Genomic DNA, 17,386 nt, shown 5'->3' on the forward strand with positions numbered 1-17,386 from the left:
ATATATATATATATATATATATATATATATATATCAGCTATCGATATATATCATTCTGTTGAAAATATGAATCTACCCAAGGATATATAACATACATTAAATGACTACAGGGACTAACATATTCTGCTGCAACGATTTTTGAACTCTGCAACTTATTCCATCATTTTTCTTCCATATTTTCAGCCAAATGTATACCCTCCAAAACCCAGAAAAATATATCAGAGAGATGCTAAAAATTCACCAACAAATTTTCCATTTAAATTTTAACAATCAAATATTTATAATGTCTAGTTAGAATAATTTTAACTAGCATATGGTTAAAACAATATATAAAAATAATAAAAGTAATTCATATATTATTCCATGTTCTTTAGAAATTTACCTTTTTGAGATAAGCAATCACATCCATTCCCCCCCTACCCTTTATATACACTTGTCCTTTTTCATTCTTGGCCACTATCCCACCCTGCCTCCTGCTTTTTTTTTTTTTTTTGGCAGTACCAGGGATTGAACCAAGGGGACACGGTATAACACTGAGCTCCATTCCCACACTCCTTTTTTCATATTTTTATTTTGAGAGAGGGTCTTGCTTTTGAACTTGTGAAAACTTCCTGTCTCAGCTACACAAGTAGCTAGGATTTATAGGTATGAGTCACTGTGCCTGGGGGGTCACTATCTTTAAGAAACAAAAAACTGTTTTTTCTAATATTTATTTTTTATTTGTAGTTGGGCACAATACATTTTTTAAAAAACATTATTTATTTTTATGTGGAGCTGAGGATTGAACTCGGCGCTGCACATGTGCTAGGCGAGCGCTCTACCACTAAGCCACAACCCCAGCCCCCAAAACTATTTTTTAAAACCCCACCAATATATACGTTTCTTGTCAAGAATATGAGCATATTACTCACTCAATAATTACCCATTGTATGAGAATAAAATCTGAGTCACTATAACAGAAATAAAGCACACCTCCATTTTTTTTCTGTTATAAAAATAATTAATATCAGACTACAAGTTTATTTTGGACTTCCTACAGTGAAGGATATGTCCTGCTACACTGATAGTGGACAGACAAAATTTACAATGCATAATTAAGGCTGCTTAGGAAGCAGCATGGTATAGTCACTGGAAACACTGTCTTAAAATCTAAATTCCCTAGTTTCAAATCCTGGTTCATCCACTGTCCAGCTGAGAAACCCTGCTCAAATTACTCTTTATCTATGCTTCAGCTTCCTCATTTGTAAAATTATGATAATAATTTCATGGAAGTTTTGAGGATGCCATGCAATAAGACTTTATTACTAATCTGAAAATTTTTGTTTTAGATACACACACAGCTAAATTAATGAAAGGAAAAAAAGGATGGCAGGACAATATTTTTAAAATTTTTAGAAAATTTTAGAATAGCTTTAGATTTACAGAAAAATGAGAAAGACAGTATAAGAGTTCCCATATATTCTCTATGGTTTCCCTTAATAACATTTTATGATGTAAGCAACTTTTAATGATGATGAATCGTGCAAGTAAATTTACTCTCAGCAGGTAAACTTAAAAATTCAATTAATTTGAAATTTCAGTAATCTACCTACCAGAACCAAACTCTGAAACTTATTATACCATATTATAATTAATGTGTACTAAATTTAATGTTTCAGTAATAGCAATGCAATACTGCACTAATGTAAGATGTTTTATACTCTCATTAAAAAGGAATAATAAAATGAAAGTTATTGTAATATGTGTAATTATTTCTATATACATACTGAGTTGCAAATTAAAACATGTAAAGCAGAAAATAAAGCTGATGTATTTAAATAGATATTACTTTGTAATTTTAAGACTAAATAATTTTCTTAATATCATATAGTAATTAAAACCACATAAGATCTATTTGGGTGAATAAATTTTGAAATGAAAATTCTTAGTTCAAATATTTCTTTTCTCTTAGAGAATCATATTATAATTATTAATATAATACAAGGCAAGGTTTCCTGGGATAATAAAGAAATAGGGGTAAACAGCAGGCAGTTGTGCACACCTATAATCCTAGAGACTCAGGGAAGGTGAGGCAGGAGGATGACAAATTTGAAGCCAGTCTCAGCAACTTAAAGAGATCCTGTCTCAAAATAAAATAAAAAACAAGGCTGGGATGTAGCTCAGAGGCAGCACACTTCTGGGTTCAATCCCCAGTATAGCCAAAAGGAAAAAAAGAAAGAAATAGAAACAGAGATAAAGAGGTACATCTATAGGAAAGTTTATAGAGGCTAATTATCTCAGGCATGCAATGTTTTAAATGTAGACACAAACTGTCCAAGTTAGTAGCTACTAGCCACATACTACTGGTGAATAAAAATGAAATAATATAAAAATTATATTCTTTAACTGGACTATAACTAGACTTCTGTAGTGTTGAGTAAGTAGCCACACTGGCTAGGGATTATTGTTTTGAAATGCACGGATATAGTACATTTCCATCACTTCATAAAAGTCTATTGAACAGAACTTCTCTAAATAGGTATAGATTGTTTCTCTAATCATGCTTAACTGCGCCTTAACTTATAGTCCTAACCTCTTAGCCAAACAATTTATTTTTATTAAACTTGTAAAAAAAAAAATCTTGTTTAAAAAAAAAAAAAAAGGAGGCTTTTATCCATTTTCTGAAATGTTTAAGAAGGTGAAAAGGAAGAGGGCTTGCCAGTTCTTATATCAGGTGCATGGCCACCAAGAAATGGAAAAATTGCTGAGGTACTCAAAACTATTGCTGTACTCACGTGGCAGGGTAGCAGTAGGCCCAGTGGCCAGGAAGACTCCTCTTCAGGGGTATACTTCCTCACTAGGGGAAGGGTCCCCATGTGGGGCCTTCACACTGGTGGGACCTTCCCCGTTATGGGGCTGGGGTTCCTGCCAGTGAAAAATGGGAAATTTCACTGTTAGCCAGCTTTGAAACTTTTACCCACTGAGCTAATAAAAACACTGCTTACTGGATTGTTTAGTTAATTCAAAACAGAGTCATATGAGAGAAACTTTTAGAACTGATTAACCATGACATATGTTCTAATTTGGTCTGCCCTTCAGTCCCCCAGGAAAAATAACCTGCAGTGTTACTGGAACTGTCATTAAGATCTTAGGTTTAGTTAAATGTTGAAAAGATTAAATTGAACCAGCTATTTTTTGTTTTCCAGTCTGGATAAAAAATGAGAGTAACTGTCTTTTAATTATTGATAATGGGCAGTGGAGAAAAGCACAAATATAATCATATATAACAAAAACCTCACAAACTTTCACTGCTTCTCATTCTCACCCCATTCAGACTTTTAAAATTAGAGCTAAAGATGAGAAGTGAACGTTTTAATTCATCCACTCATTTCTGACCATTCTGTAATTTGATACTAAATAACAGTTATGAAACGGTCAACAAAGACAAGGATGTGTGTTGCTTTTGTCAAACAAATTTTATGAAATCCATGTAAGCAGTTTGTTGATATTTTAAAGTGTGGCTAACAATAAAAATCCCCCATGAACTATTCATTTATAAAATGTTCTCTACTTCCATGATATGAACATTTTCATTGCTTTAGGTATAACACACATAATTACAACATAAAATGAAAGGTGTTTTCCTATTGACGTTTTGAAACTCCAAAACAGTTACCCTAAATTCCTCCAGTTTAAACTCTTCCTGCCAATATACTTTATATTCGCATACTACAGCATATCTTGGGCAATTAAATAAGGGCCAATTCACTTGAACACTATGGATACTTCAGGATGACAGATAACATCACATTTCTAAAAACCAAAGAAAAGGCAGAAAATTGAAGTTTGTGGTTAATGCTGAGAGGGGAGATGCAGAAGAAGTAAATAGGTGGAGCTGTGCACTGAAACTCAAGACATTACCTTTCCCACCAGGTAGCAAAGATTCTGGATCTTCCTGACTTACTCTCTCAATCTCTTGAGTAGCAGCTTTCCCCTCTAATCTCTTGTAATTATGCTCACAGACAGCAATTTAGAGGTCAGGTTATTATAAACTGCATTTCTCTGTCTGTACTACAATGAAGGTGGAAGGACAGAGAAAGGAATCATAAGCATGAAAAAGTGTTACATAAAATTAGATGATAGATTTGAATATAAATTATATCATTTTCTAATTCACAAGAGAAGTTTATTTTAGATAGAAGGTATTTAGAGAACAAGTACTTAAGGAAAAAACTATAGGTTTCTACAATGAGAACTACTAAGAATTACTGATTAGCTTCCAATCAGAATCTTTATGTTAGACCATGCATAAGAATATATCAAGTAAGTAAACTATTCCTAATTTTATTAAAAACCTCCATTATATGTTTGCTGATCTGGCCAAAATAAGGTTGTAAAAGTTCAATTTTTGACACCAACAGTGTAAAAAGTATTTCCAAAGTATACAGTCAAACAAAAACACTGCCAAGGACATAAAAATAAAGATTACATCCAACACTAAACATCAAAGGCAGGCATGTCTTTCAGGAGTTGACCAAAGTTCCTAAGGATAGGACTGGAACGCTTCATGGCCAGAGTTTCAGTCTAAAAAGATTATGAGGTCACTAACCTGGACATATTCATTCAAAATTAAATTCTGCTAGACTTCCTGTCTACCCAGAAATGCTCTGTTATCCACAAATAAAAATTTCTTCACAACAGGCTTAGCCATTAGGAAAAAACTGCCTTAGATAAAGAAGAGTGATTTTTTTAAATAGATATGTATTCCTCTGAACACTTATGTTGATAGTTTTCTATAATGTCACAAAGTTTTTCTACAACCTTTTTTCTTAATTACAACATTCAAAAACAGGACAGCAATGTCTGAAAGTACAAATAATGCTCTGTTCTAAATTCTATGACAAAATTGTTCTTTACAAAAACTTATATAACCTTGAGGATAGTTGAAGCTGTCACATCTAATAGTGCTGGTTTCCTCTACCCAGAAGCATGTGGTGAAGAGGAGCTGAAATCTAGTTGGAGCTCTGTCCACCTGTCTTTTACATGCAACTGCAAGGCTATTCTGGCCTAAGGAAAGGAATACCTTTTTCTAATTCACATGAAAGGCTATATTATGTTAACAAAGCTTCTGAGGATAACTACACAGTGCCATATTTCATTGACCATAAAAGTTATGCCATTATTTTATGAATTACTAAAAGAAATCTTGCCAAACTATAACAGTGACTTCTTATCACATAAAAATATTTTATACTTTATTACTGAAAGAGATCTCTTAATAAGTTTAACAGTGATATTTAATAATATGTCAGTTCTGAGTACACACACACACACACAATTATGGGAGCGATAAAATTACTAATCTTCCTCAAATAGTCCCAACTGTTTTGAATCTTGAATTCCTTTTCAGCTCAGATATCTGTTTTTCCACAAAATATAGACGTTTGTATGATAAAGAGTAATGTTGATGCAGTATATCTTGAAATATTACTCCATTTGTATCTCTGAAATTTTCCTCCAAGCTGTTTATATTCCTTTCCAAAATTGTTTGTACATGCACAGGAAATAATAATTAACTCACAATAGCTACATGACCCAAAGTGATTAATATTAGAAATGCTAAAATGTGGAAAATATAGGTTTCTTAGATGAGATTAAAAAAAAAAAAAACAGGAACCCTGATTTTGGAGGAAAATTTTTCTTTTTCCCCCATTTCATCATCTAATTGTTCATTCCTTACATTGTTATTAACTGACTGAAGTGACCTAGGGAATAAGTTAGGGACAGAGATGAACAAAACAGGCAATGACACTACCCTCAAAGAACTCATGTAGAGAATGGCATTAACTAACCATAGACAGTTAAGATAAAGAAATAATTGTTAGAGAAAGGTTGCAAGTCCCCTCCCTGAGGATGAACTCTTCTCCTCTCTGGAGTCTTAAGGTAAGCTGTCTCACAGTTCTCAGTACAGACAGAAGAACTTTTTTCTACTTCTTGAGCTCCAAAGCAATGTAAAGATTTTTGGCACAGCTGTCTAAATTTGGAATTACCAATCAGATCAGTATTGGCCCCCTAAGAAGCATCACGAAAAGCCTTCTCCCTGGTTCCAAATGGTTCCTTAAAGAAGAGTCTCAACAGCTGAGCAGATTTACATGGGTTTCATAATGCTGGGTTTTAGGGAGGAAAAAGTCCCTTATGTGTTGAAAAGTGGAAACAGAATGCCCCTACACTTTTTCAATGGTCCATGAGTCAGATCCTGATGATTAATCAGTTTATTAATAGGGAGTGGAAGTTTGGAGTGACATCTGGGAACAGCAAATTGGACAAAGTGGGAAGAATTTTTTTTAACTAATTAAAATTGGCTGTTAATAAAGGACATTAAACTGCAAATTTGTATACAGAACTAACAGGGCCTCAAGTTCTACAGAATCCTGAATGACATGGAACAGATCAGAACCAGCATGGGTTGTTTCAGTTGATTTCAGTCTCCCTGACCTCTTCTTGCTATCTGCTGAGAGGCACCTCCCTCAGGCCTGTAGGCACTCAGTGAGTGCAGTCCTACTAACCCAGGTAAAAAAAAGTATCTGAGAAAACAACAGGATTAAGTACTTAAAGAATCCTGCATGATTTCCCTACAAACTCCTCTTAAGGGAACCACCATCACCTATTTCACAGGACATTTTTTGATACTCTGACAGGTAAAGCATCTGTAAAGTAAATAAATGATGAGATCACTCAAGATTGCACAGTGAAACCAAGAATTGTTTATGACTACAGGAGAGCTCCCTTTGATTTCCACATGCTCTGTATTTGTGGTGGTGGTGTGGTACCAGTTTTGTTTTTTGAGATGAGATCTTGTAAGATTGCCCAGGTGTCCTGAACTCATGGCCTCAAGTGATCTTCCTGTCTCAGTCTCCCAAATATCTGGGACTATGCATATGCCACCACACTTAGCTGCCAAGCAGCTTTTAATGAGGTGCCAACGTATAAATACATTCATGGTTTTCTCTGGAAAGAATTCAGTTCCCAGTTTTCAGGTTTTTTTTTTTTTCCCCCTGTTTAATGAGGTAGGTCTTTAGAGGCTATCTTAGCTTGGGTTGGCTCTAGCTTACCATCTCTGTTGGTTAAATGATGAATAAAAAACATTCTAAACAAAACAAAACAACGATTATCATAAACAGCATTAAGAAAAAAAAGACATTTAGTGCAATAACATATATCTGATTTGCCCTGGTGAGGAAAACCATATAACATCTTCACAGAGGAAGAAATGGGTCATACAGAGGAAAAGGCCTGTGTAAAGAAAGACAGAATGAGTAAATAACTTTTTTTGCATGGATAACGTGTACTAGGAAAAAGGAAAAGCCAGGCTTTTTGAGTACTACTACAACTGGACATGAAACTACACCAAATATGGGGGTACCTGAACTGCTATCATGTTAGAGTGTGGGTTTATGGAAGCCACATAATTAATGAAGCTATCGGCCAAATCTCTCTCATGATGGGTGCAAAGGATCTGCAGACTTACTTGGAGTTATTTCCCCAGTATTCAAGTGTGTAACTGGAAACCTTCACACTAGCTCTCTGACATGGGTAACAGGTATCATTTTTCAAAGAAGAGCTGAATACAAGTCCCTGAAACTTTCCCCCCACTACTCTACTGTCCATCAAGATTCTAAATCAAAGCAACACTATATACTAGGAAGAGTTGCAGATATGTTAACACCACTATTAAGGACTTAAAGATGCAGACAGGTGGTGGTCCTTATTATAGCTTCTTTCTCTATATTGCATGGCCCAACAGAAAAATATATGTGAATAATAATAATGGATCACTATAATCTGAAACTAGTGGAAGGCCCAGTTGCAGTTGTCATGGTATTATAAAATAGCCTTTGGCATGTGATGCTTACTTACTGATGTGGCAACAGTTTTTCTCAGTCTCGATCTATGGGGAGAATCAAAAGCAGATTATCTTCACAAAGGCAGGAACAGCATAATACCTTGTCCCAGAATAAAGTCAATTCTCCTGAACTTCAAAATTCAATCGGCCTAGATTATCTTCACATACTACTATACTGATGACAGCATATCAACTAGATCTGATGAGTAAGAAATGAAAAGCACAGACAACCCAGTGCAACACAAACAAAAGACACCTTGCTAAAATTAAGGGGTATGGTAGGCACACTGCTTAAGTTTGTAAGGAGTCCAGGGATCTGAGATATGCTGAGAATATTCTCAGGTAAAGAACAAGTTGTTACATCGCTCAACATCGACCCTTTAATACAAGGTAGGTTTCTTTGGAGTTTGAAGGCTGCATATTCCTTACTTTAAAATACCATTTTTTTTACCCATTTGTCAGAGACTTGGAAAGATGACCCAGAATAAAATAGAAGGCTCTGTGGCCATTAGGCATCTGTGATCAGTGCATCTGATGGTATAGGACCTTTGAAATCTCTGTTAATCACCAAAAAAGAAGTCACAATGAATATTGCTGGGGTTTTGGAGCAGAGAACAACTATATTTAAAAAAAAGAAACAGCTTCCAGTATGTTATAGGGCCTAAGTAGAACCTGCATGCCTGTGAACAAATGACTGATTTTTTAAGTATCTGTTAAGTCATAAGGTTAGATGGACAAAAAACCAGCCTGCTATAGGATAGAAATGGCACTTTTGGTATTAGGTACAAATACCTTCAAGGGCATGAGTAAATTACATTTACATGTCACTCAGAATCTCAAATCACCAATGCCTTTTTCTTTCATGATCAACTAACAAAGGAATTCAAATCTAGCCAAAAACTTAACTGCTGCTGCATTGCAGGCATATTCAGGAGTACACCTAAAAAGGTAAATGGCAGGTAAGAGCAACTGAAGCAATAACTTTGTTATCCATTTCAAATGGAGGGAGAAATGCCCAGTGCTACAGTTATGCCCTGACACATGGGCAGCAGTGAACAGGCTGGCTTTTGTATCTGGAGTCTAAAAAACAACCAGGAAAGAAAAGGTGATAAGTAAGTCTGACAAAGATGGATTGGGTGCACATCAGGTGCATTTTTGTGTCTTTCATTAATACCTATCAGGAAATATGCACCAAAATGTTAATAGGTGTTCTCTAATGTCAACAATGAGGTGGACAGAATGACTCATTCTATGGATGTTAACCAGCTTCCCACTTAGGCCACCAGAGTTGACACAATGGGCCCACAGTAGAGTAGCTGAAATGCTTCCTTTTTATTAGGCTGAAAAGCTATTGCTAAATGCCTAACCTGCCAACAAGGGAGACTGGTGTCAAGCCCCTGATATGGTACCTTTACTGGAGATCAGACAATCACTCAAGCTAAGGTTGATTACATTGGGGTGGGAATGGGAGTGGCAGTGGAGTGGCAATGGTTTTTGTCTTTACAGAATACCTGCTCTGGATATGGATTTAGTTTTCAGTTCCCAATACCTTTGCTACTAAGGTATAATGCAGGGCATAAATGGATATATACCACGTCAGATCCTCCCATTCTCACTTGTGCCTCATTTCATCTGTCTCCCCAGCACCAACTTCACACAAGTATAACCTGATAGTACACAATATCAACCTGATAGTGCCCCACCTTGTGGCTTGCCTCTCACTCTAGGGTATCTATGTTGATGCTGCTTTGCATTCCCACTTGCACAACACTCCATGAACTACCTGTGGGTTATGGAGTGGCTAATATACTATAGGGTGAATCTCTGAGCAGTAAGAAACAGAAACTAGTGGCAAAATTTTTCCTCCATTCTCCCCTCAACACACAGTCTTAAGACAGTTAATATGATTTCTCAAGGATGACCCTATACGACTGAACAGTAGGAGACAACTCAATAGCTTATCCATGCATTGGCTTTCCCCCTATAAAAGTACATTCTCCTTATCCCTCGTTCAACTTATTGGAAATGCATTGCCTAACAAAGTTAATAACACATGGCCCTCTGCTTCAGGCTCTACTTTCTGGGAAGTCAAGCTAAGACAGACCTCATGGTCTGTGGTGTCTTTATTATATGAAAGAAGTAATTTCTTTTAAGTAACCAAAGGCAGAGATAAGATCATTTAGGCAGAGAGACAGAATCAGAAGAGAAAAGAAACTATAACTTCATATATTAATGGCTACAAGGAGGAAAATGGCCAGAAAGGAAGACTGTAGAGTAGCCCAAAATACTGAAAAAACTGAAGAGTTGTTATTCTGAGGGAATTTAATAGGGGCATGAAGGAAGGTAATGCATATCTAAGGAATTGCTGCTTTTTAATTACTAAATGTGGTTTGATCCTGACTGCTATGGATATTTGATGTGATGTATTATCAAACAAAATTAAATATACAAATATAAGTGAAGCAAACATTTTTTCAAAGCAACTTCCTTTGAGGAAAACCTCAGGCAGAGCTATCCAAGAATAAAGGAATCAGAAACCACTGACCAGGTCCACTTATCTGAGCCTCTCTGGAATACAAACTAGTAGTGGACACAAAACAAGAAGATGATGATCTGACTTGCTAAGTTATTAGTTTACAAAATTCTACCTTGTGAGGATTTCTTTTGAATTAAAAAAAAAAAAGCATGTGATGTTAAAAAAAATTAAAGACTCATAAAACAAGTTTTTGTAAGGAGATATTGTAGGGGGAAAAAACCCCATATTCTGTAAATCAATGGATATGTAACTGATGTGATTCTGCAATCTGTGTATGGGGTGAAGGTGGGAGTTCATAACCCACTTGAATCAAAGTGTGGAATATGATATGTCAAGAAATTTGTAATGTTTTGAACAACCCACAATAAAAAATTAAAAATAAAAATAAAAACACACACACACAAAAAAGAAAGACACTCAGAAAAATATGAAAACACAGAAGAAATGGCATAAAAATGGCACAAGTCCATGAAAGTTTTAACATATTCTTTAAAATAACTATCATTTTATAATTTGACTTTCACACTATATCTACATAGTAAAGCTTGGAAAATTGGAACTGATGATTGATGTCCCCAAAGAAATGATTCAAAGAAACAATATAAAATGATGATCCATTTTATTGGCTTTATTTCTGCCCATAAATGTTTAGTAGCAACTGCTTAATTCTGGAAATCTATTTGAAATAATCAATAAATTTTATATATGAGTTATTAAATAAAAAAACAAAACCCATATTCACACACATAGAAAGCTCAGTGCCCTAAGTAAAGCACTTTAATTTAGTTTAAATTATACTTTAATTTAGTATAATTATATTAATAAAATTACACTTCACAGCAAGACTTTCTTCCCTAAACACAGGAAAACATAAGGATACATAAAAATGCTTCATACATCTTTATGAATACTTAGGATCAGAAAACAAATCTTCCTTAATACTTTGAATTTATCACATGGCTAAAAGGTAAGCAATAATGCCATCTTGTGTTATAAGAAGCCATAGAGACCTTTTGTGATGGCAGTGGTGATTAATTCTATTTGAACATCAGCCATGAAACCTTTTTTTTTTTTTAAAGTTAAGAATTGTTTTAGTATTTTTTTAAAAAATATTTTTGTTTAGTTCGTTGTTGGACACAATACCTTTATTTAGTTATTTTTACATGGTGCTGAGAATTGAACCCAGGGCCTTGCACATGCTAGGCGAGAGCACTACTGCTGAGCCACAACCCCAGCTGTTTCATTTCTTCAGTTCATTAAAATGTCTCTTTATTTAATTAAGTATTAATGACAAAATTTGTTCTGCCTGATTTTCTCCCTGATTACCTGTCCCTTTCAGTCAATATTCCTAGCCCAATTTTAATGTTTGATAAGTGTAACAATACTCTAGATCTTTATTTTAAAAATGCATTCATGTTCTTTTCCTCCAAGACAGGTTTTATTTGTGTAGCATGCATTACAAAGGCTACACTTTGGTCCAATGTTAAAAATATAAAAGTCTGGGGCTAAAATCTAAACTTCTAACTAATCATATGAACCCTGGGAATATCAATTGAAATCACAAATCGAAGTTTTATAATAACATTCTTAATGTACTTAAATAAATATGTAATGTTCTTGAACATAAGTATTACAATAATAGTAAGTGTGTTTCAAAAGTTCCCAAGTGGAGAGTTATTTTCTGCCGCAGCTTTTAGCAATTAAAAACATAACATATTTAAAGTCTTTAGCTCATAATATTGCCTCAAATGTTATACAGTTTAAAACTACCTTTCAAAAGTAATAGCATAAAACTATAATGAATATGCTATCAGTAAAAAACAAGAGAATCAATGCTATCTAGCTGCAATGTTGGTAGCCTTCCTCAGCCACAGGAGCCTTAGAGTAAGTCAGCAGCTCCTCTAATGAACCGGTCTGTGCTTCTTTCCAACAATTGGGCCAATTTGATCCCTATTTAAAGAAGGTGGAATAGCCTCTATTTATCAAGCTTTCTTTCCTCAACTCTTCCATCCTTGATCAAGTAGACAGTATTCCAACAACTCTAACTCATTTGATAAGCACAACAGCTGCCTTCCAACACCAGAGTTGGTATTAGTTCTTATCTGAGGCTTCAGAATGCCCAAATGACACAATACTAGGTCAAATGGCTTGAAATTCAGTTTCAAACTAAAAATCTCAGCACTTTTTTACTAGAACTCAGTATCCAAACAGTCCATTCTCTCCCTAGAATTCTAACTAAAATGCCAGTGGCAAGGGTTTTTTAAAATAGTCTCTAGGTAATTTTCTGTGTTTGCTTCAGCAGAAAACTAATCTGCCTAACAATAAACAAGTCTCAGGATTTAAATATTCAGCTACACTGCTGGGAGTCAAGAGGGGATTCTATCTAGGAAGAGCAAGAAAAAAAACTTGGAAGGATGATCCAGCAGGAAATATCTTCAGGACATCTTTTAAAATTATTACTATTATCTTTAAAGCCAAGTCAAACAATAACTCAGACCTTCATGATATTTTATATCTGAAAGCTATTCTCCTAAAAGTGAAAAATTTAAGCAGCATACAAATTAACTAGACTGAAACATTTAGGTTGATCTTACTTTAATCTTTTATCCCAGGATCTCATCCAACAGCTCTGTATTTCAAAGCACTGGCATATTTATTTGGCTGGCATGATCTATGACCACTTCCTTTCTATCAAGAAACACAATTTTTCTTTTTTTTTTTAAGAGAGAGAAAGAATTTTTTAATATTTATTTTTTAGTTTTCGGCAGACTCAACATCTTTATTTGTATGTGGTGCTGAGGATCGAACGCAGCACCGCATGCATGCCCTGCGAGTGCGCTACCGCTTGAGCCACATCCCCAGCCCACAATTCTCTTTTGATGCTCAAAGAATTCACAAAGTATGAACCTGGGCCTATATAGACTTTGAGGTGGAAATGTTAACACAGAGCTAAAAAGCATTCAATACTTTGTATCTTACTAGGCATTTATTTTTAAAAAAGGATAAGAATGTCTACAATTAATAAACAGTTTCTTTGGTTCCACTGGTGATTCTTTCAAATCAATTGTTGATATAGGTAGGTTACATAGCCAAGGAAGCTCAATCCGTGTAGGCTAAACACACTGAGAGTGCTGTGGTACATCTGGACTGGGTGGGACATGGGCGAGAAACGCAATGCATTTTGGCTTAAGCTGTTCATTCACTTAAACACATAACATAAAAATATACCTCTTTTTCTATTTTTCAAAAGTTGGTATAATTAATGGCGGTTCCAAACTCTTTTGAGGGGAGAGGTAGGGACAGAAGCTAGAAGACAGGCTGGAGAGTATTCATTGAAAGAGTGTGTATGATACATTCCAGGTCTTCTAAGACTCCCTCTGACAATCTCTTATGGTCCTACAGGGTTTGGGCAGTTGGCATTCTAATTCCATCTCCATTTTCCACCTTAATCCAAACATACATCCATAAGAATTCGCAGCACAATTCCATGATTCAGGCTTAAAGGGGTCTGAGTTAGGCAGCATCTCCTGGAAGAGGTCAATAACAAACTCTCTGTCCCCTCCAGTCCTTGGGTTCCTGGCAAATGCCCCTTAACTATCTGTGTTGATCAGTTAGAAAGAAATTTTTCGTTCCCTTTTGCAGTATAAATGAGGAATATACATGAGGATATGCCATCATGTTATCCCAGAGAAATACCCTAAATAAACAATAGCTTTCAAAATTCACATCAAAACAAACTCAATGTCAAGGAATAGAAAATATTTCACTTGATCAACCTATGTATAGTTACCAAGTTCCTATTCAAAATTTTGTAACCTCAGATTACCTTGTTGGGAAAATGGTCTAACTCTTTATTTGGGGGCAAATCTAATGATATTCATGTCTTCCTTACTATAAAGACAATAATAGTTAACCAGTATGTGGTGTGGTAAGTATTCAAATATGCTTGGAAAGAAGGCACTAACCGTATAAGAATACTGATATTGTTATTAGAAAATTTGTAGCTATGGTGATAAACCTAACAAGCATAAACCTATATTCAGATTCTTTCATGGTTTGAAACCAAATGTTTAAATTTATGAACTATGATAAGCATTTCTTTTCTATTTATATACAGCTTGGGCCATATGCCACAATACTTAATTTAGTAAACATTTCAAGACTATAGCACACATATTATTTTATGTTTGTCACACATAAAATTAAAAAGGAAAATTTTAAATGCTTTAAAATTTTAATACCCAAGAGCTCAATGATTGCCTGTCATCAATTTACTTTCACAATACCATAAAATTCACTTATATCATCTAATATAAAATATTAGAACTATACAAATAGAAAAGTATCTGCAACTTAATTTGAGAATATTTGTCCCTTTTAATTCAAATCTTTTCCAGCCTAACTCGTGGAATGAGACCTGGAAGAAGAGAAAGAGCCAGACACGAAAGGAAGTGTGTTCCAGGCCAAGAAGAAAGGCCCCGAGAGATAAAAACCTGGTGTATTTTAGAAACTGGAAAGAAGGCCATTGTGGTCAGAGCCTACTGAAAGTGAGGAAAAGGAGCAGAAAATGGGGCTTCAGAGACAGGTGAACAGCCAGCTCATGGATGGCCTTGTGAGTCTGAAGGAGGAGCATGATGAGATCTGTGTGTACTGATTTACCAACAATACACAATCCTTATTTCTGTTCACCAGAGTCAGAGTCTCAAAGGCAGAAACCATCTCTTATTTTTTGTGCATCTTGTTTAGCCTCCAAACCCAAAGTATTTCCTAATCAAGATGAAAGATGGGGTGAATGTAATTCTTTGCAGGAATAGTAGGAAAGCTGTAATACAGGAGATGTAATTGTAGAGATGGAGGAGCATTACAGCTTGTGATATGGCTGTGGAGAGGAAGTAAAGATGTTCTAATAAAAATAACATGGGATATGAGGAAACAAAGATTTGGGGGAGGAAAGATAGAATCTATATAAAAAAAACTTTTGCTATGTGGAAGAAAGCTAAATCAAGACATAATTAAGACATACTTCTTTCCTCTAAAATGGAAAAACAGTTCTTAAATTATCTTCTCCTATAGTGTGGATCTGGAAAGTCCTCCAACAGTGGCACTGTTGGGAGGTGGGTGGAAATGTTAAGAGGTGGGGCCTAACTGGAAGAGGTGGGTCACTAAAAACTTGTCCTTGAAGGATGTATCTTGTTCCTGGCTCTTCCTCCTCTCCTCTCTCTGTGGTTAATGGGCTGCATGAGGTGAAAAGCTTTGATCTGGTGCTCCCAGGGGGCATGACATTCTGCCTCACCACAAGCCCACAGCAATGAGGCCAAACAATTATGAACTGAAACCTGTGAACTGTAAGCCAAAATAATTTTTTCCTCCTTTAGGCTGACTTTCTCAGGTATTTTTTCATATTAACAGAAAACTGAATAACACATCTTACAAACAAGTATGCGCTTGTTTTTTTTTATGAGAATACAACAGATGCTACAGTGTTATGAATTCTTTAGGAAATAAGACTAAAAATGCCCATAAAAGAAAAGTACTCAGTTACTATTAAAATGTTAAGATGTGATACTAGATAAAGAAAGAAATATCATGAAAAGTAGAATGAACATAGGTACTGGAGTCAGAAAATCCACAATTTGAATCCCAGTTTAGTCAGTGTGGGGTAAAACGTAAAATTCACGTTTCACATCATGTGCTTCTTGACTTCTGGTCAAACTGGCAAGGCCTTGAATAACCTAAGCCCAAGTTTCACTCCCTACTCTGGTCCAGAAGAAAAGGAACCCTAGAAATAGTCATCTTTATCAAAGGGGTCAGAGGCAGTTGTTGCTTATCCTTGAGTAGTAGGGTTTCAGTTTTTTGCCTGCTTGAGGAATTATTCAAACAAGTCCATTATATCCTTCTGTGGGAATGAGGGACACCCCACACCCTCTTAACCTATAAAACCTGTCAGTCTCCCACAGCCCTTATTCACTCTGTTCCTAAGTGTAACTTTCATATGACCTGGTGAGTGTGGAGTCTTTCTCCCCTAGGGCATTGACTGTATGTGACTAATAAACTCTTGTCCACCTCATCGGGTGCATTTGGCCATCTCTATGGCCATATGACAAGAATCTTTCCCTGATCAACAGAGTAAAAAGCAAGGGATGAAAACAGCCACTTTTTGAATATGTAAATGAGACCTCAGCCAAATAAGTTTCATCTCTAGCCTTTTTATTCTGTAAACTAAGATTTAAAATATTCACCTTATAGATTATTGTATAAACATTGTGTTTACCAGTTACTATTGTGTGTATCAAGTCTAACAGTACAATGCTATTCTCATGATTAATTCTACCAATACCATCCTTATCCTATTACTTTCCCCTAATATCAGAACTGTTACTAGTTATTTAAAACCTCTAAAATTAAAATTAATAACAGAGTTTTAACAGTAAGTGGAGAGATAAGTGAAATTAACCAGATTTGATTTAAAAAACCATCTGGGTTATTTATTAGAAATAACTTAATTCTAGTCACCACAAAAATACTACAAGGAGAAGTTACATGAGTTTTGAACAAATAATATAAGTAGACATGAAATCAAGACTACTTTCAAGATATTGAACATTTGGCTGAACAGTACCTTTGATTTCATGAATCTGGTTATGCAGATGATGCATCAATTTATAGCAGTAAAAGTCTGTTCAATAGCTAACATGAAAAAAAAAAACTGGTTACTTCACAAAAACTGCATGGTATAAGCATAAAAACAGATATACAGACCAATGGTACCAAATAGAAGGCAGATAAACCCACACATCTACAGTCAAATGATCCTTGACAAAGGTGCCAAAAATATACACCAGAGAAAAAATAGTGGTTTTTGTTTTTATTTTGGGTACTGGGAATTGAATTCAGGGGCACTCAGCCATTGAGCCACATCCCCAGCCCTATTTTGTATTTTTTTTTTTTTTTTTTTTTTAATTTTTTTT

General features: G+C 35.2%; 1 protein-coding gene and 1 pseudogene across 2 annotated transcripts in view; one reads left to right on the forward strand and one right to left on the reverse strand.

Annotated features, from left to right (window-relative positions):
- Positions 1-17,386, reverse strand: part of LOC125613717 (ubiquitin-conjugating enzyme E2 E2) — a 242,182-nt gene that overhangs the window by 62,037 nt on the left and 162,759 nt on the right. The gene's annotated exons all lie outside the window — the stretch shown is intronic.
- LOC107145556 lies at positions 5,893-6,458 on the forward strand (annotated as a pseudogene).

This window comes from Marmota marmota, unplaced genomic scaffold (genome assembly GCF_001458135.2).
Source record: "Marmota marmota marmota unplaced genomic scaffold, marMar, whole genome shotgun sequence".
Taxonomy (NCBI): Eukaryota; Metazoa; Chordata; class Mammalia; order Rodentia; family Sciuridae; genus Marmota; species Marmota marmota.